The 20175-nt window shown below is 53.0% G+C and overlaps 1 protein-coding gene and 1 pseudogene across 1 annotated transcript in view; both read right to left on the bottom strand.

The window, feature by feature from the left end:
• CBX2 (chromobox 2) overlaps positions 1 to 20175 on the bottom strand; it is a 192913-nt gene that overhangs the window by 61156 nt on the left and 111582 nt on the right. The window lies entirely within an intron of this gene.
• On the bottom strand, positions 16658 to 16753 carry LOC114673340 (small nucleolar RNA U13; annotated as a pseudogene).

Raw genomic sequence — 20175 nt, 5'->3', positions numbered from 1 at the left:
CCTTGTTACCATGGGCACATGAGAGGTGGGAGAGGAACCCCTGGATTCAGCGTGCAGTTCTCCCTCCCTCCCTCTCTGCCATCTCTCCTTCCCCTTTCTCTTATTCTCTCTGTCTCTATCTCTCTCCCTCTTTCCTTCTCTGTATGTCTCTGTCTCAGCACCTATTAAGCACTTTCTGTGTGCCAGGCATGGTTTTAGGTTCTGGGGACACAGAAGTGAATGAGACAGACAATGATCCTGGTGGCCTCCATTCGAGTTGGGGACACAGAAAATAAAATGAACAAAGAAGAAAAAAAAAGATAGTTTCCCAAAAGAAAGGAAGGCAGGAAGCTGTGATGGGGAGGCTGGTGGAGTGGGTGGGGCGGCACTCAGTGGTGGCTGGTTGGGTTTCGCTGAGAGGATGGTGGAGGTCAGTGACTCTGGGGGACCATGAGCCAGGGGAGCAGGCATGGGGCAGGTGGCAGGGGCGGCAGGGGCGGCAGGGCCGGTCCCGTGGGGCAGGTGACGGTGATTCTCATGCCAGGCAGTGGAAGCCAGGGGTGGGTTTTAAGCAAGAGAGTGACATGAACTGATCTAATGCTAAAAAAGCACTCTCCATTTGTGGGTGAAGGTTGGACCAGAATGAGGGCAGAATGAACACTGGGTGCTCCCTGGAGAGGTGACTGCCTGTGTCTGAACAGGAGCTATTGGTGGCCCGGACCAGGGTGGTGGCTGTGGAATGGGGCTGGGTTTGAGGTGGATCCTGGAGGTTTTGCTGAGAGGTGGTGCATTGGATTGCATGGTTGGAGGTGGTGCACTGGATTGCATGGTGGGAAGACGGAAGGGCGTGGCTGGGGGTATTGTCACAATTTCAATCTGGAGCCACACACCTGCCAACAGTGGCCCCGGCCTTCCTTAAGACCTTTGCCTGGCTGTGGCAAGCAGACGCCGTCTCAAAGCGATGGCCGTGGCACTCAGATGACACTGCAGACGCTGTCCACAGCCTCCCCAGGCCAGCCAGCCTTTCTTGACCCAGGTGGGCAGGGACCACTGGTACGGATCCCTCGCCGCCCCTGCCTGGCCGACTGGAATACACTCTGAAGGAGGACTCCGTGCCAGTGACCTTCCTTCTTCACGCTTCTGTGCACCAAAGGCTGAAAACCAGGATGGAGTGACTGCCCGGTGCCTACAACCACCACGTGGGGTGCCTCCTCTGCAGGGCTGGGGTTCAGGGCGCCCAGAGGTTGCGGCTCCTCCCTGGGGAGCACAGACCTTGGGGAGGGTAAGAATTCCTGTGTGTCAGGGACACAGGTTGCGATGCACGCACAGGGGGAGTGCAGGCGGCTTCAGGAGAGGAGATCGGGCTTTGCTGGCACCAGCGTTGGGGGAGGCCCACAGGATGCATGGAGCCAGGAGAGGGCAGGAAGGCTTCAGGCAGAGGGACCAGGCATGGAGGAAGGGAGGCACCCGGGCTCCCGAGGGGGTCGACCAGGGGCCTGTAGGCCATGGCGGAGTCTGGATTTTCCGCTGTAGGAGAGCTGGTTAGTTGTCCCCTAATAGCTGTTCTCCCCCTTTTCCATGATAAGATGGCTGCTAAGAAGAAAGACTACATTTCCCAGCATTCCTTGCAACAAGGCATGACCACGTGACCACATTTTGGCCAATGGGGCGAAAGGAGAATGTTCTGTACATTCTCCAGAAGCTAGCTTTGCTTCTCTTCTTTTTTGATTTTTCCTCCATCTGATGCCTCCGGCTGGCAAGCCACCCTGAGTTGCCTGATGAGGGGCTCCCTGGGGATGGCTGGGGTGCGCAGAACGGGCCTGGTCCCCAGTGTCCTGTGTAGTAGCTCAGCTCCAGGCTGCATTCTCACAGGGTGAATACAACACACTCTGCCTCGTTGCCGTTTCCATTATTTTGGTTTCCTGTCACTCTCAGCGGGACCTAGTTCAAGCTGATAATAGAATTCCAGGCCTGGAGGGCATTGCTAGGTTCAAGCAAGAGCTGGCTGTGGGGTAGGGTTCGAGAGGGCCACCAGGGAGGCAGGGCCTGAGTGAGGGGCCGAGGCTGTGGTCCAGGGGCCTGGCCAGGCCTCTGCTGGGGTGCATTTGGGGTGTGCTTGGGGCCGGCGCAGATCTTGGTGGCTTGCAGGTCTGGGTCCATGGTTCTGCAGGTTCTCTTGTCGGTCCCTGAGGTTGTGCAAATTCCTGGTCCTGTTCACCCTCTTACTGCCTGGGCCTGGTCTGGAGATGGCATGAAAGGTCTGCTCCTGCTCCTCTCAGGACATCCCAGCCATGCTGGGGTAACTCTGCCTCTGGTTTTTGGCTCTGTACCTCAATCCCGCTTTGCTGGGGAGCTCCTTGGGTCACCCCACATAGGTTTCCGTTTTCTCCCTGATCTCATAGAGCACTTGGATGGAATGGGTGTGCGGTGGTTGATTTTGGATGAAAGGGTGTGTGGTGGTTGATTTTGGATGGAATGGGTGTGCAGTGGTTGATTTTGCATGGAATGGGTGTGCGGTGGTTGATTGTAGCTCACGGCTACAGGACATTTCCCACAGTCCAGGCACTGGGAAATAGCCACGATCTCACTGAAGCTTGGAGGTAGTTCTTGAGGCAGGAATTAGTATAATCCTCAGTTTACGGGTGGGGAACTGAGGCAGAGAGAGGTTAAAGTCACTTGGTAACTGGAGGAGCTGAGCTGGAACCCAAGCATTCTGGCTCCCGATCCCCAGCATTCAGCTTCAACTGCTTCAAGAGGCAGCAATTTACCAACCTTTGTTCACTTGGGATCCTATTGTCAGGTTTTGGGGCTACTGACAACATTTTCTTTAAAAAATGGTGCAGTCCAGCCTGGTCAACGTGGTGAAAACCCATCTCTACTAAAAATACAAAAATTAACTGGGTGTGCTGGTGCGCACCTGTAATCTCAGCTACTTGGGAGGCTGAGGCATGGGGATTGCTTGAATCTGGGAGGTGGAGGTTGCAGTGAGCCGAGATCACACCACTGCACTCTAGCCTGGGCAACAGAGTGAGACTCTGTCTCAAAAAACAGAACAAAACAAAAATAGTGCAGCTGAGTATCTTGACACCACTGACTTTTCCTTTTCTTTCTTTGTTTTTTAACCTTTGCCTTCTTTCCTCGGGATACAGTGCTTAGAGGAAGGTTATTGGACAAAGGATAGAAAAGCTACTTGGTTTGTATGATCAGATGGCTGTCGGGTGACAGACCCTCTTCTCGACCTAACTCTACTCCACTAAGCCTTTGAGGCGCTGACCTTGGGCTCTGTCCTGGGCTTGTTTAGTTCAGGTTTAGCAAGAGTCCTGCTGGGTCAGTTTAGTGAAAATCCTATGTGATCACCCTCAATATTTGATCAAATTCCTCATCCTCCACTCTCGATATCTTGTTACCCTGGCCTGCTTTCAGCAAGATTCCTGCCGAGTTGGTTGAGCAAGCATCCCCTCTCCTCAGTGTCCCCTCTTAGTCATTTTCTGCCCACCCGGCACCCTTGCTACTGGACCGCACATCCTGCTTGTCCTTGGTAGAGTGAGACTGAGCCCAATCTCGCTCTCACACAGCAAAGCTCCATGGTGGTAACCCCCATGGAATAAGGTCTTCCTACCTGTCTTTAGCAAGACAAGAGTCATGAATACTTTTTTCTTTATTTTAAAAATTATTACTATTATTATTATTTTTTTGAGACGGAGTCTCACTCTTTTGCCTGGGCTGGAGTGCAGTGGCGTGATCTCAGCTCACTGCCACCATGCCTGGCTAACTGTTGTATTTTTAGTAGAGATGGGGGTTTCACCATCTTGGCCAGGCTGGTCTTGAACTCCTGACCTCATGATCCACCCACCTCGGCCTCCCAAAGTGCTAGGATTACAGGCATGAGCCATATTATAATAATATGGCTCCTGGCCATATTGTTATTTTTAATAGAGATGGGGTCTTGCTGTGTTTCTCAGGCTGGTCTTGAACTCCTGGACTCAAGCGATCCTCCCATCTCAGCCTCCCACAGTGTTGGGATTACAGGTGTGAGCCATGACTCCTGGCCAAATGTTTTTTCTTTAACATAAGAAAGGTTGAAGCAGTTGATAGTACCAGCAGCCATGAGTTAATGTAAATATCCCCTCTGCTCCACCCCGTACTACCTTTATTGGGGTTTATCTTTTTGTTCCTTTGCGATAGTGTCATAGGCATGTAATGATATCTTAAAGCATCAAGCCAGAGAAACTGGGAGATTTTCCATGTCATGATTTCTTATCTCGAACTCCCCATGTGAGGACTTTTATTATCCTCGACCACTGATTAAGTGGCTTCTACAGCACTGAATTTTGTGTGTGTGTGTGTGTGTGTGTGTGTGTGTGTGTGTGTGTGTGTGTGTGTGTGAGAGAGAGAGAGAGAGGAGACAGGGTCTTGCTCTGTTGCCTAGGCTGGAGTGGAGTGACATGATCACGGCTCGCTGTAGCCTCTATCTCCTGGGCTGAAAAGATTCTCCTACTTCAGCCTCCCACATAGCTGGGACTACAGGTGCACACCACCACACCTGGTTAATTTTTTAATTTTTAGTAGAGACAGGGTCTCCTTATGTTGCCCAGGCTGGTCTTGAACTCCTGGGCTCATGTGATCCTCCCACCTCGGCCTCCCAAAGTGCTGGGATTACAAGCATGAGCCACTGTGCACAGCCCAGCATTAACTCTTATGGTTTAATTGGTTCCTTATGTATGTTGCAATGCATATTTTTCCTTTATTTATTTATTGAAAAATAGAGACGGGGTCTCTTTATATTGTCCAGGCTGGTCTTGAACTCCCGGGCTCAAGTGATCCTCCCACCATGGCCTCCCAAAGTGCTGGGAATACAGGTGTGAGTCCGGCTACAATGCATATTCTTTTGAATCTATACCTTTGGAATATTTTTTTTTGATGAACATTTGTCCTTTATATTTGTCACCTGAAGCTTCCCCATCCACTTCATGCTAAGCATGTGGAGCCTGGCCACAACACACATTCTTCTGAATTTATACTTTGGAATATGTGTGTGTGTGTGTGTGTGTGTGTGTGTGTGTGTGTATATATATATATAAATTTTTTTTTTTTTTCTAGACAGAGTTTCCCGTTTGTCACCCAGGCCCCAGGCTGGAGTGCAGTGGTGCGATCTTGGTTCACTGCAACCTCCGCCTCCCGGGTTCAAGCGATTCTCCTGCCTCAGTCTCCCAAGTAGCTGGGACTGTAGGCTTGTGCCACCACACCAGGCTAATTTTTGTATTTTTAGTAGAGATGGGGTTTCACCATGTTGGCCAGGATGGTCTCTAACTCCTGACCTCAGGTGATCCACCCTCCTTGGCTTTCCAAAATGCTGGGATTCCAGGTGTGAGCCACTGTGCCAGGCTTGGAATATGTGTGTGTGTGTGTGTGTGTGTGTGTATATATATATATATATTTTTTTTTTTTTTTTTTTTGAGACGGAGTCTCGCGGGTCGCCTAGGCTGGAGTGCAGTGGTGCAATCTTGGCTCACTGCAAGCTCCGCCTCCTGGGTTCACGCCATTCTCCTGCCTCAGCCTCCCGAGTAGCTGGGACTACAGGCACCTACCACCATGCCTGGCTAATTTTTTTGTATTTTTTTTTTTTTTTTTTTTTAGTAGAGACGGGGTTTCACCATGTTAGCCAGGATGGTCTCGATCTCCTGACCTTGTAATCAGCCCGCCTTGGCCTCCCAAAGTGCTGGGATTCCAGGCGTGAGCCACCGTGCCCAACCTGGAATATATATTTTTTGATAAACATTTGCCCTTTATATTTGTCACTTGAAATTTCCCTATCCTCTTCATGCTGAGCCTTCAGGTAGGTGGTGAGGCCAGCCTCTCTGAAGCAGGCCCTGCCATATTGCTCATCGCGGTTATCACCAGAGCCTGGGAGAGCGTCCAGCACAGCATAGGTGCTTAATGCATCTTTGTTGCATGAGTAAATAAATTTAGAGGACAAATGCATGCAAATATCTACCATACTTTCTGTTTTGACAAAACTTTTTATTTTACGACAGTTTTCGGTTTGTGGAAAGATTGTGAAGACAATACAGAGTTCCCACATCCCCTGCACCCAGTTTCCCCTGTTATTAATGTTGACTATTAGTGTGGTACTTTGCACACTTAAGGAGCCAGCATCCATAAGTTATTATTGTTATTATTTATGTTTTTGAGACAGAATTTCGCTTGTTGCCCAGTCTTGAGTGCAATGGCACAATATCCGCTCACTGCAACCTCCACCTCCAGGGTTCAAGTGACTCTCTTGCCTCAGCCTCCCAAGTAGCTGGGATTACAGGTGTGTGCCACCACACCAGGCTAATTTTTTTTTTTTTTTAGTAGAGATGGGGTTTCGCCATGTTGCCCAGGATGGTCTTGAACTCCTGACCTCAGGTGATCCACCCGCCTCAGCCTCCCAAAGTACTGGGATTACAGGCATGAGCCACCATGCCCAACTGATAAGTTATTATTATTATTTGAAACAGGGTCTCGCTCTGTGGTCCAGCCTGGAGCGCGGTGGCACGATCTTTGGTCGCTGCAGCTTCAACCTCCTGGACGATGAATGCATGGTATTCGGTCCTTGGGTCTCCTCAGACTCCTCTTGGCTGTGACAGTTTCTCAGCTCTTCCTTGTTTTTGATGACCCTGACGATTTTGAGGAGGGCTGGTTAGGTGTTTTGTAGAATGTCCCTCAATTAGGATTTATCTAATGTTTTCCTTATTGCCAGGCTGGGGTTATGGTTTTTTGGGAGGAGGTTTGCAGAAATAAAGAGCCATTCCTGGCCAGGCGCAGTGAATCACGCCTGTAATTCCAGCACTTTGGGAGGCTGTGGAGGGTGGATCACCTGAGGTCAGGAGTTTGAGACCAGCCTGGCCAACATGGTGAAACCCCATCTCTACTAAAAATACAAAAATTAGCCGGGCATGGTGGCATGCAGCTATTTGGGAGGCTGAGGAGAATCGCTTGAACCCAGGAGGTAGAGGTTGCAGTGAGCCGAGATCGTGCCATTGCACTCCAGCCTGGGCGACGAGTGAAACTACTCCATCTCAAAAAAAAAAAAAAAAAAAAAACAAAAAAAACAAGAGGCGTTCCCATCAGGTCACATTAAGGTGCACACTATCAACAGGGCTTATCATTGGTGACGCGGCCTGGGTCACGCAGCCGAGGAGAGTCGTGGGTATCTCCCTGGAGGTTGCTGTCTTTCCTGCCCTCCACCCCCTTCATACCTTGTTCTTTGGAAGGAAGGCCATGCATGCCACTCATGCTCACGGGGTGAGGGGTCGCGCCCCACCTCCTGGACAATGGAGTGACTGCACAGACTACTTGGAATTCTGCGTGGGGGATTTGCCCCCCCCATCCCATTTATGTATTTCTTCAATGACTTATTTATGTCAGTATGGACTGATAACTATTGTATACTTTGAGTGGTAATCCTGTATTTCTCTATTTTGCAGCTCCAATTGTTCCACCTTTGGCCCCTGGGCAGTCTTTCAGTTGGCTCCTGGTCTGTTTCGCATTTCCCTACAGTGTGTGCAAATGCGTGTGTGTACAAGTGCATGTGTCTGTGTGCAAGTATGTATGTGTGTGTGTATGCATGCATGTTTGTGCATGTGTGTGCGTGCATATGTATGTGAATATGTGCATGTATGTTTGTGTGTGCAAGTGGGTGTGTGCACGTGTGTGCATGTGTGGATGTATGTGTTCTGAGCACTATAAGATGCTCCAGGCTTATCTTACGTATTTCCTCTGCCTTAGAATCCAGCATTTCTCAAGGAGCCCTGGCTTGTTTTATTGCAGATGTTATTAGAGATCAAGATCTGGGAGGTGTGTGGGCTCCTTGTTACCTGGGTGGGGGCAAAGTATTTGTAAAATCGTCATTCCGGCATCCTTGAAGCCAAGGACTCCCCACCTAAGGCAGACGGATGTGAGCTTAGGTAGGGCTGATGGCCACTGTGGGTGCAGTGGTTATGGGCAAACCAGGGTCCGCAGGGGAGAGGGCTCCTCCTTATGGACATATAGGAAAGTGTTTATTCACTGCTTTTCTTGCTTAGGGGGCTCTGGGTGCCCAACAGGACTTGATCCCAGAGGCCTCCTTGGCCCAGGGACTGGGTGGATTTGACGCTTGCACAGGTAGAGATTGCCCCATGCAGATGAGCCATTTAGGGGGCTCGGGCCCTAGGGACCCGGCCTCTGGGCCTGGGGCCGGCCTGCCCAGGCCTGCTGGTGTCTCAGCTGGTGGCTGAGGGCCATAAGGCAGGCATTGTCCTTCATAAGGTCAGCTTTGCCACTAACTTCCTGTTCTCGTTAATAACCTGATACAAGGAATTCTACTGCAATTGTTTCTATGTCTCTCCTACAAGGCTGTGGGCAACACTGTATCCCCAGCTCCTGGTCTGATGCCTGGCACACAGTAGGTGTTTAATAAATGATTCTTCAGTGCATAAATGAAAGAAAACGTGGGTGAAATTAGCATGGTCAGGACCATTGCAACTGCCTTCTGACCGGTCGGTCTCCTTGCTTCTCCTTAGTCTCCAGGTGGCAGCTGGAGCGATACAGTAATGGGAATCACTCTCTTCCTTCTCTGGCCAGGGTGCAGCCGCAGACCGGTGCGTCCAGGGAGCCCTCGATGCCCTGGTGAGGGGTGTGGGCTTGGAAGCTGGGCCCTTACACCTGTGGGTGGTTGCCACTGTTGGAGTAGTGGAGGCATCGAGCCCGTCCCCTGATTTTCCACCATGACTAGTGGTGACAATGTTGGGTCTCAATGGTTCTCTCCTGCCTCCAGTCCAGTGCCCTTTTGTGGGGATCATTACTGGCTTTTGGGGACACTGAAGGAGGAATGGCCAGGTTATGCCATTCGGCTGGAGTGGAACGTCCCCATGGGGACGTGCAATGAGTCTTCCCCAGCAGGCAGATGCCAGATGCAGCGGTGACCACACCCAGACCACACCCGCCGTCTGGGAGGATTCCAGGTGAGCCCCCTGGCGTGGGGGCTGGGGTGGGCTCTCCATCCTCCTATCCCTGGGACAAACGTGTGGGGGACAGCAGGGGCCACCAGGAGCCACAGGGGACAGGCCCAGGCTCACCAGGTGTACTCTGGGACCGGCTGGGCCCCAGGAGGGCCGTGATCTTTCATGGTCATGATGTTAGGAGAGAGACAAGGACGAAGGATGATGGATTCCTTCCCAAAGGGCCATGGCCATCCAGTGAGGCCGAGCTGGGAGGAGCTGAGAAAGGCAGCCTCCCTCCTTTCTCCCTGCCTCCACCATCAGCATCAGCTCTGTTGCCCAAGGCGGTCGCCCTCTGCAGGGGCTGGGGCTTGTAAGGCAGCACCCCCCTGTCCCCACCTGGCGGGGTTGCTCTCCGATTCCTGGGGCCTGCCCAACCTTCACTGTAGCAGGGTTTTATGAGCGGCCTCGCCACTTTATCAATTGCTGTTGCCTTTTATTACTTCTCAGGGGCTTTATCTCAGCAGCCGCCTTGCCTCCCGGCTAAATGAGGATTAATTTTTTAACAGGATTATGTGCTGTGAGTTAGCTGTACTCTCTGGGGACAGCCAGGCGCTCCCCTCCCTCTTAGCTCCTCCCTCCCCCGAGGCCTCCCTCACTGGTTTACTGGGAGTAGGGGCTCCATGTGGGGGCCCCAGGAGCTGGGGGCTGCATCATTCCAGGCTCTGGGATGGGGGTGGGATGGCGAGGACTCTGGGTGGTGGAGACATCCTTGGGCAGGGCCTGCCCTGCAGGGTGAAGTTCCTTTAGAGGTTTCGGCCACTTCTTTTTTTTTTTTTTTTTAGACGGAGTCTTGCTCTGTTGCCCAGGCTGGAGTGCAGTGGCGCGATCTCAGCTTACTGCAACCTCTGCCTCCTGGGTTCACGCCATTCTCCTGCCTCAGCCTCCTGAGTAGCTGGGACTACAGGTACCCATCACCACACCTGGCTAATTTTTTGTATTTTTAGTAGAAATGGGGTTTCACCGTGTTAGCCAGGATGGTCTCAATCTCCTGACCTCGTGATCAGCCTGCCTTGGCCTCCCAAAGTGCTGGGATTATAGGTGTGATTGGCCACTTCTTGAAGGACAGCAGACTTGGCCACCGAGGAGCTGAAAGTGGGGAGAGATGGAGGAGGAGCAGGAGCAGGGGCACATGGGGAGAGAGAGGATGGGTGCCGCCTTGCCAAGCCCACCTGCCCCAGTATCTCGGAGCAGCACAGCCTCAACATGGCCAGCATCAGACTTTCTCGGTCCTTCTCCTGGAACACAATTTCAATTTTCCACCAAAACTTGATAAAGGTGAGCCTGTTCTCACCCTCCTGTGTCTGTCACCTGGAGGACAAAACCCAGGACCCCACCTCCAGCTCTCTGTGCCACCATCTCCTTCACAGACCAGAGGAATGCCTCCTTCTTTGCCCATCAGAAACCCTCTGCGTCAGTCCAGGGTGGGCCTCCAGATACCAGTCTAGGGGCTTCTCCCTGTTGCCCCAGGCAGAGCTGAGGCCCGTGTGGGCTTCCCTTGTGATTCTTCCATTGGGCCTCCTGTCCCCTCTGGAGTTAGGAATTTGTGGGTGTGCTTACCCACCCATTGTGAGCCCCTGAAAGGGACACATTGATACTGCATTTATATCTAGGCATGTGGAAGGTGCCAGGCCTGTTTATGGAAGGAGTGATGAATGGATGGATGAATGAATAAAGGAAGGGATGAATGCATGAGGGAGGAAGGGAAGGGGTCATTGGCTCCCTGAAGGGGCCCAGGGCTGACTTGTTCACTGCCCACTCTTCCCCTGGCTGAGCCCAGGGCAGGCTTGCAGCTGTAGGCCTGGGATGTTTGAGCGGCAGCCTCACGGGCAGCTGGGTTGATGGGGGTGAGGTCCTGGCCAGAGGGGAAGCTGTCCCTGTTCGGGACTGGCTTCTCCTCCGGAGTTCCTGCTCTGCAGGTGTGTGTAGACCTGGCTTAGCTGATGTAACAAATGACCACAAACTGAGCGGCTTCAAACAGCAGTCATGCATTCTGGTGGCCTGGGCGTCCTTGGCTTGTGGCTACATCCCTCCTGCTCAGCCGCCATCCTCATGAGGCCTTCTCTGTGTCTGTCCCTATGACTCTTATGAGGACACCAGCCCTTGGATGTAGGGCCTGCCTGAATAACCCAGGATGACTTCATCTCCACATCCTTCACTTAATTCCACCTGCAAACACCCTCCATCCAAAAAAGGCCATGCTCACACATTCTGGGAATTAGGACAGGGTCATATCCTTTTGGGGGACCACCCTTCAACTCATGAAATACCCATATGCTTGATGAACCACCTTCCTCCTCTCTGAAGCCTCTGTGCTCACACCTAGCGTTTCTGGGTGTGAGTCTGTCCCCCTCTGTGACTATCCTGTGTCCTGTGGTGTTTTTTTTTTTTTCTTTTTTACATTTATTTTTTGAGACAGGATCTCGCTCTGTCACCCAGGCTGGAGTACAGTGGTAAGTTCACGGCTCGCTGTGTAGCCTCGACCTCCTGGGCTCAAGCCATCCTCCCACCTCAGCCTCCTGAGTAACTGAGACCACAGGTGTGTACCACCACACCCAGCTAATTTTAAAAATTTGTTTGTAGAGACAGGGTCTCCCTATGTTGCTCAGGCTGGTCTTGTACTCCCAGGTTCAAGGGATCCTCCTGTCTCAGCCTCTCAAAATGTTGGGATTACAGGCATGCCTGGCGTATCCCGTGTTTATTTGTTCATGTGTACCACTCCTGGGTATACGCCCAAGAGAATTGGAAGCAGGGTCTCAAAGGGATACTTGCACACAGGTGTTCGTAGCAGCTTATTCACAAAAGCAAAAATATGGCAACAGGAGAGGTGCGGTGGCTCAGGCCTGTAATCCCAGCACTTTGGGAGGCCAAGGCGCGTGGATCACCTGAGGCCAGGAGTTCGAGACCAGCCTGACCAATATGGTGAAACCCCGTCTCTACTAAAAATACAAAAATTAAGGCCGGGCGCGGTGGCTCAAGCCTGTAATCCCAGCACTTTGGGAGGCCGAGACGGGCGGATCACGAGGTCAGGAGATCGAGACCATCCTGGCTAACAAGGTGAAACCCCGTCTCTACTAAGAAATACAAAAAAAAAAAAACTAGCCGGGCGAGGTGGCGGGCGCCTGTAGTCCCAGCTACTCGGGAGGCTGAGGCTGGAGAATGGCGTGAACCCGGGAGGCAGAGCTTGCAGTGAGCTGAGATCCGGCCACTGCACTCCAGCCTGGGCTACAGAGCGAGACTCCGTCTCAAAAAAAAAACAAAAACAAAAACAAAAACAAAAATTAGCTGAGTGTGGTGGCGGGCGCCTGTAGTCCCAGCTACTTGGGAGGCTGAGGCGGGAGAATCGCTTGAACCTGGGAGGCGGAGGTTGCAGTGAGCCAAGATCGCGCCACTGTGTTCCAGCCTGGGCAACAAGAGCGAGACTCTGTCTTAAAAAAAAATGTGGAAACAAAACAAGTGCTCAGTGGCCCCAGCTGCCTATGACATGACAGTGAACTCCAAGGTCTTGAGGCTGATCTTGAGGTGCACCAGAATGGTGAGGCAGCTTCACCCTGGAGAGCGGGGCAGGGGCAGGGCCGGACAGAGAGGCGCAGACTCAGCACAGCCCCTGCCCCTGGGGTCTCCGTGCAGCAAGGCCTGAGGTGTGGTCTCTGGGGGCTCAGGCCCTGGTGCAGCTTGGGGGCCACTGGGCAGCAGTGGGGGGTTCTGTGGCTCCATCCGTTCCTCTTTGTGATTTTGGGTGACGCCCTTTGTGGGCAGTAGGAGTTTAACAAGACCCGTGCTCTGCTGGGCTCTGGACGGCCCACAGAGGCTCCTCCACTCGTGATGGGGTCCCTGTAAACCCATCGCAAGCGGAACACGTCCTGTCAAAAATGCATTTACTGGCCGGGTGCCATGGTTCACACCTGGAATCCCAGCACCTTGGGAGGCCGAGGCGGGCAAATAGCTTGAGGTCAGGAGTGTGAGACCAGCCTGGCCAACACGGTGAAACCCCGTCTCTACCAAAAATACAAAAATTAGCCAGGTGGGGTGGTGCATGCCTGTAATCCCAGCTACTTGTGAGGCTGAGGCACGAGAATCACTTGAACCCAGGAGGCAGAGGTTGCAGTGAGCCAAGATGGCACCACTGCACTCCAGCCTGGGTGACACAGTGAGACTGTATCTCTCTCTCTCTCTCTCTCACACACACACACACACACACACACACACACACACACACACACACACACACACACACACACACACACACAGTGCATTTAGTATACCTAATCGCCCGGCCAGCTCAGCCCAGCCAACCTCAGATGTGCTCAGGACACTCCCATTAGCTTCTAGATGGGCAAACTCAGCTCATACAAGGCCTGCTTTTTCTTTTTTTCTTTTGAGACAGGCTCTCACTCTGCCACCCGTGCTGGAGTGCAGTGGTGTGATTATAGCTCGCTGCGGCTTCAAACTCCTGGGCTTAAATGATCCTTCCGCCTCAGCATCCCAAGAACCTGGGACTACAGGTATTGCCACCATGCCTGGCTAATTAAAAAAAGTTTTGTTTTGTAGAAATGGGGTCTCGCCATGTTGCCCAGACTGATCTTGAACTCCTGGGCTCAAGCCATCCTTCTGCTTTGGTCTCCTAAAGTGCTGGGATTACAGGCGTGAACCACTGTCCCCTCCCCTAGCACGTAGGGCTATGCCAGGCATGAGGAGGAGCCCTTCCCGCGTTCCCACTGAGGACAGATCACCTGGGAAAGCACTCAGACAGCCTCGGGGAAGATGAGGGTGGGTCCAGGAGATGCCAAGGGCAGGCCCTTGGGCAGGTTTTTCAACAGTGCCTCTGCCCTGCCACCTCTGTGCCCTACCTGTCACCACAGGGTCTCGGAGAGGAGAGCCGTGTGGCTCAGCACGGCCAGGGGCAGACTAGATTGTCCTGCTGCAGGGGACCACCGGGGCCCAGTGGGACAGCCCTCTCCCTCCCTCTGGGACTCCATGGCCTGTGCTGTCCACCTGCCCAAGAAGCTTCCCTCTGAGGCATCTTGGGTCCGGGTCCTTCCTGATCACCCAGAGCCAGGAGCCCCCGGGAGGAGGGCGAGACATAAACAGTTTCCCCGTTCCCTGCCGGAGGCTCTCGCATCATCGTGCTTTGCGTGCAGCAGCCTTTTCCAGCCCCGGCAGCGAGGGCATGATTGGGCGCCTCCCCCGCCCCCTCCCAGTTTCAGCCCCAGACTGCCCCACGGCTCCACCCCTGTTCAGAGTCACTCAGCCCCTGGGAAAGGTGGCTGGGTCATGAGTTGGGGATATGAGGGGGGTCAGTGCCTGCTAGTTGGCTCCAGAAAACCACCTTTGCTGGACTTGGTGTTGGGGGATGGCAAGGGGGCCTCGGAGACACTGTCCTCCCTCTGCCCTGTACCCCCAGGGTACCCGCGGTCACTCAGTTCCTGACTGCCTGCTTTGGACTGGGATCCCAGGACCCACCCTCTCCCGGCTTCTGCTGAGCCATGCCCTCCGGGGCGGGGAGGTTCCCCTGCCTGGTGCCACTGCCTTGCAAGTGTCACTCAGAGCCCCCGCTGCATGGAGCCGAGCTGTGGGTTTCCTTTCTCGTGTGGACCTGCAGAGAAGCTGCCCTGTCGCTGTCCCTCATTGCTGGGGTGTAAATCCTCTTCGTCACTATCTTCTTGGCCCTCTGCCACCAGCCGTGGACTCTGGGGACACTCGGGACTCAGGCCTGGAATTTTCCCCCAGGTTTTTCCTAGGTGCGTTGGTGTAAACAGGGTCCCCTCTTACCCCAGAGGCTGAGCTCCCATGGGCAGGGGGAGAGTGGGGGCAGCTGTCTGGGGGCCAGGCTGCGGGGACAGGGTCCAGGGTTTCCTGTGGAAACGGTGAAGAGGGCTTGCCCCTGCCCTGGCTCTGGCCAGTGTCTGGTCCCTGGTGGGCAGGGAGTGGCGACTGCAGAACGCACGAAGGTGGTGGGTGGGGTGGGAGTGGCTGGTGCTGACTTTGCCCAAAGGCCAGAGGTGCGGTGGGGCCCCTGGACACTGTGTGGCTAAAGGGCTTCTCCGTTCACCGGGAATCTTTCCACAGGATCTTTCCAGAGAGCCCGCAAAGGGCCTGCTATCTCCAGAAACGTCTATTTTATAGGCACCTGGATGTCTACTATGTCCTGATACGGAGGAGAGGACATGCTATGGGAGATAACGTGGCTACCTTTGGCCATGTCAGGTGGATAAGAGAGGGCCAACAGGTCACTGCAGGGCCTGCTCCCTCTTACCTCCCCCATCAGGGGACAGGATCTCATGTGTGTGTGTGTGTGTGTGTATGGGTGGCGGGGACGGGTGTCCCTCTGGTGCAGTCCTTGGATAGGAAAACATCTTGATGTTGGTCCCATGGCCATGGGTGTTGACCTCATCATCACCACCTGCAGTCTCTGGACAGCAACAGGCTCCACTGAGCAGGTGCTCGTGCGTTGGAGGGTGGGGCTGACCTGGGCGAGCCAGGACCTGCCGAAAGATCGGGGGAAGAGCACAGACCCCACTCCACCAGCCCCAGGGCCCCACGAAGGAACGTTCGGGCCGCCCCAGTTTGAGCCTGGAGTTTCGTCCACAGCAGCCTCGCTTCCTTTGCTCAGCCTTGGCAGTGATAATGCCTGAATCTGTGCAGGTCTCAGGTGAGCCTTCTCCAGCTCAGCCTCTGTCACCTCACGGGACGCCTTGGTTCCCGGGCATTGATTCAGCACCTGCCATGTGAAGGGAAACCAGAGAGTCCAGTCCTTGCTCCCAAGGACTCAAGGGTCTGGATGTCACGGGAAACCCATACCTCACGATGCTCTCAGACGATGAACGCAGCACAGGGCCTAGGCTCACTCCGGGGGGGTGGGGCACAGGGCCCGGAGCCCGTCTGGATGAGGGAGTGCGGTGCCCTCCGTGGGCTGGAGGGACAGGGGAACTTTGGGCCAGTGAAAGCATTTTGCCAGCCGAGAATATGCTTTTTGCTGGCTGCATCTAATCTGGTTTCTGGGGAAGATAAGAGGAGGCTACCTCAGCAGATGCTTGTCACCGTGGAATAAGAGCTGGCTCAGGGAATCCAGTTCCAGCTCAGTACCTGGGGCCCAAGGAGCTGCTCGAGGCCGTGGCTCTGTCTCTTTTTGGACTAGAGGGACTCTGACCATGGTTGTGGACTCTGCCTAGAAAATATGCACACATAGCAATTTGCCAACCTGTCCTGGGAGCTCAAGGGAGGCCCAAGGCAGCAGGGCTGTGGGCGGGGAGCAGAGGGGCAGGGCCGGGGCCAGGGGAAAGAGGAGAGGAGAGAGCATGGGGGTCCTGTCCCCTTGAGGCTGCCGTGCAGGGGCTGGCTGCATTCCGAGGCTGGAGGAACAGCTCTGCCTTGCAGGGAATTAGCACAGCCTGCCTGTCTGGCCGCTTCACCGTGGGTTGGTCCCTGTGCCATCAAGGATGGTGATGGGGGAGGAAGGGCGGTGATGAGGGAGGGAGGTCGTAATGTACCACCTGCCCCCAGATGGCCAGGGTGACCCTCCCCAGTGACCCTGAGCTTCGCAGGCATGTAGGGGAGCCTCGGAGGGCGCATCCGTTTGCTGTTTCTGCTGTTACACATGACCACAAACTCAGTGGTTTAAAACAATGCAAATTTATTTTTTCCTCATTTTTCCCCCATATAAGACAGGTAAAGTGCCACTGTTCTAAAGACGTTTCCCATCCCACATAAGAGTGTGAAAACCCCCTCATCACACATATCAGCCACAAAATGATCAAAACAATGCCAATTTATAATTTTAGATTTCTGGGGATCAGAAGTCCCATGGGGCCGCACTGGACTGAAGCCACGGTGTCATCAGGGCTGGCTTCCTTTTGGAGGCTGGGCGCAGATCCGTCTCCTGGCCTTTCCCAACTTCTGAAGGCCACCGTGTTCTGGGCCTCAGTCCCAGGCTGGGGCGTCACCGCACCCTCTGCTTTCACACCACATCTGCTCTGACCTCCGCTTCTCTCTCACAGGGGCCCTTGTGATGCCATTGGGTTCACCTGCATAATCCCGGGGAGTCTCCCATCGCAGGACCCTCGCTCACACTGGCAATGTCCCTTTTGCCATGAAAAGTAGCCCATTCACAGTCCCGGGATTAGGATGTGGGGGGCACCATTCTGCCCACTGCGGAGGGTGTGCTGGATCGACCAGACCTCAGGGGGGCTCTCCAATTGAGCTCATTCCCAGCACAAAGTCCAGGAGGGATGGTGTGAGGTTGTCCCGGATGCTGGAGCTCAGTGGGGGCTGGCCAGGGACTCTGCTCAGGCCCCCAGCCCCAATGTGGGGGGCCCATGGCTGTGGGCGCAGGAGCCACAAGGGAGAAGTTATGGCCCCATAGACTTTCCTTCCCCAAACTCAGATCCCCTGAAACAGAGAGGTGAGGCTGGGGGCGAAGGGCGAGCAACTTCTGCAGTAAGATTTCCATGATGCCTGATCATGTCAGTAAGAGAAAGGCTATGTCTTTCTTTATTTTTGTTTCTTTACTTTTTGAAACAGAGTCTTGCTCTGTCACCCAGGCTGGAGTGCAGTGGCTTGATCATAGCTCACTGCAGCCTCAACCTCCCAGCCTCAGGCAATCCTCTCTCCCAGGCCTCCCAAGTAGCTGGGACTACAGGCACGTGTCTTGGGAGGCAAATTTTTGTACTTTTTTTAGAGATGAGGGTCTCACCATGTGCCCAGGCTGGTCTCGAACTCCTGGCCTCCAGCAGTCCTCCTGCCTTGATATCCCAAAGTGCTGGGATTACAGGCACGAGCCACCGTGCCTGGTCTCTTTTCAAAAAAAAATTTTTTTTTGAGTCGGAGTTTCACTGTTGTTGCCCAGGCTGGAGTGCAATGGTGCGATCTTGGCTCACTGCACACTCCGCCTTCTGGGTTCAAGTGATTCTGCTTCAGCCTCCTGAGAAGCTGGGATTATAGGCTCCTGCCACCATGCCCGACTAATTTTGCTTTTATTTTTATTTTTAGTAGAGATGTGGTTTTACCATGTTGGCCAGGCTGATCTTGAACTCCTGACCTCAGGTGATCTACTCGCCTCGGCCTCCCAAAGTGCTGTGATTATAGGCGTGAGCCACCATGCCTGGCCTCAAAATTTTTTAATGTAAGTTTTCAAATAAACTCACACATGTGGATCAGTGATTAGCACACTTGCTTTATCGACAATCGCCGCAGTTTCATGGATTGCTGTTGTCTTTCTCTTTGCTTTTCCCCTTTGGCTGAAGCATTTTCCATCGTGTAGCAAATATTCTGAAATTTTGTTCCTATGAAGTTCAGGATGCAAGGCACCAGGTACGGGAAACTCTGGATCACACTTGTGGCTCCCTTAGGGCAATGTTCAAATTAACAGTCATTCCTTGGCACCCACTCAGGCCCTGTCCGGAATCATATTCCTCTAATGGTTTGCTTACCTCCATCAGATGAAACACACAGGTTCCTAACAGGGCCCACAGTCTAAGTTTTGTGGTGGTGCCTCCGGAACCTCTCTTACTCTAGATCAGGCACCACCCCCAACCCGCATTGCTCCTCCCACCACTTGTGATTTGTTGCAGAAACCAGATCAGCTGTCCTGCAGATGTGTTGCCTATCGGGCAGCTGTTTGCCTCCCTGTGGTGTCACCTCGCCCCGTGTCTCCTGCAAATGGAAGCTGTGTTGCAGAAACACCCTTAGATTCAGGCTCATCTTTCTTTGCCAGAAGCCTTGGTGGGCAGAGCTGTGAGAGCCACACGGAAGCACCTATAATGCTAAGTGCACCCAGTGGGTCCAGGTGGCCACAGCCCAAACCCATGCTGTAATGCCCTTGTTTTGTCATTACTGATCTCATCCATGACCCTTGTGAGAAATAATTATGTCATGAGAGGTGGCCAAATCGTGATTTCTCTCATGATCTCATCTCTTCACAATGAGTAGCTCAAATTTTTCTGTTAAAAACAACAACAAAAAAGACTGGGCACGGTGGCTCACGCCTGTAATCCCAGAGCTTTTGTGGGCCAAGGTGGGAGAGGCTAGGAGCTTGAATCCAGCCTGGGCAACATGGCAAGACCCCATCGCTACAAAAAAATAAAAAATTAGCCAGGTGTGGTGGTGTGCGCCTGTAGTCTCAGCTACTCAGGGGCTGAGGCAGAAGGATTCCTTAAGCCCAAGAGGTTAAGTCTGCAGTGAGCTGTGAGTACATCACTGCACTTCAGCCTGGGTGATGGAGCTAGACCCTGTCTCTTAAATAAAACAACCAAACAGGCCGGGTGTGGTGGCTCACACCTGTAATCCCAGCACTTTGGGAGGCTGAGGTGGGTAGATCACCTGAGGTCAGGAGTTTGAGACCAGCCTGGCCAACATGGTGAAATCCTGTCTCTACTAAAAATACAAAAAATTAGCAGGGCCTGGTGGCGGGTGCCTGTAATCTCAGCTACTCAGGAGTCTGAGGCAGGAGAATCACTTGAACCCGGGAGGCAGAGGTTGTAGTGAGCCAAGGTTGTGCCATTGCACTCCAGCCTGGGCGACAGAGCAAGACTCCATCTCAAAAAAAGAAAAAGAAACCAACCAAACGAAAACCAAAAAAACAAAACAAAACAAAAAACCTTGCTGTTGTCCACTGGAGTTATTGAGTTATTCTGAAATATAGTTTAAGAGGGAAATTCTTAATTTTTTTCTTTTAATTGATAATGTTCAGAATAGAGAGTTGGAGCCTTTTTTTTCCAGTAGATTACCAATGGGTTTTGGTTTGGTTTTGCTCTTTAAATCTATTTATAGCTTTTGTGTATTCACTGTGTATTCGGCAATTATACACAATGAATACACAAAAAATTACACAACCAATACACAAAAGGTATAAACAGATTTAAAAAGCGAGATACCAAGGCTTGATTTTAGGCTCGATTTGTCCCCTCTTTGGCCAGGGATTTCTATTTTTTTCCCCTCAAAAGTGGTAGGCCAGGGTGCCGTCCCGTCGGTGGTGAGAGGAAGGGTTAGTTGCCCTGGACAGTGGGTGAATGTCAGAATGCCAGTGTCGGGGAGGTGAGGGGCTTGTGGGTGAATGCCCGGGTGCCAGTGTCAGGGAGGGGAGGGGCTTGTTGAAGAGAAACCCTTTGTTCAGGGGCATTGATTTCCCTGCCTTGTTTGAAGTTCCTGGATTGGGCTCTCTGAAAACCAGCAACATCTG

Source organism: Macaca mulatta, chromosome 16 (genome assembly GCF_049350105.2).
Source record: "Macaca mulatta isolate MMU2019108-1 chromosome 16, T2T-MMU8v2.0, whole genome shotgun sequence".
NCBI lineage: Eukaryota > Metazoa > Chordata > Mammalia > Primates > Cercopithecidae > Macaca > Macaca mulatta.
This window is presented reverse-complemented; position numbering and strand designations above follow the sequence as displayed.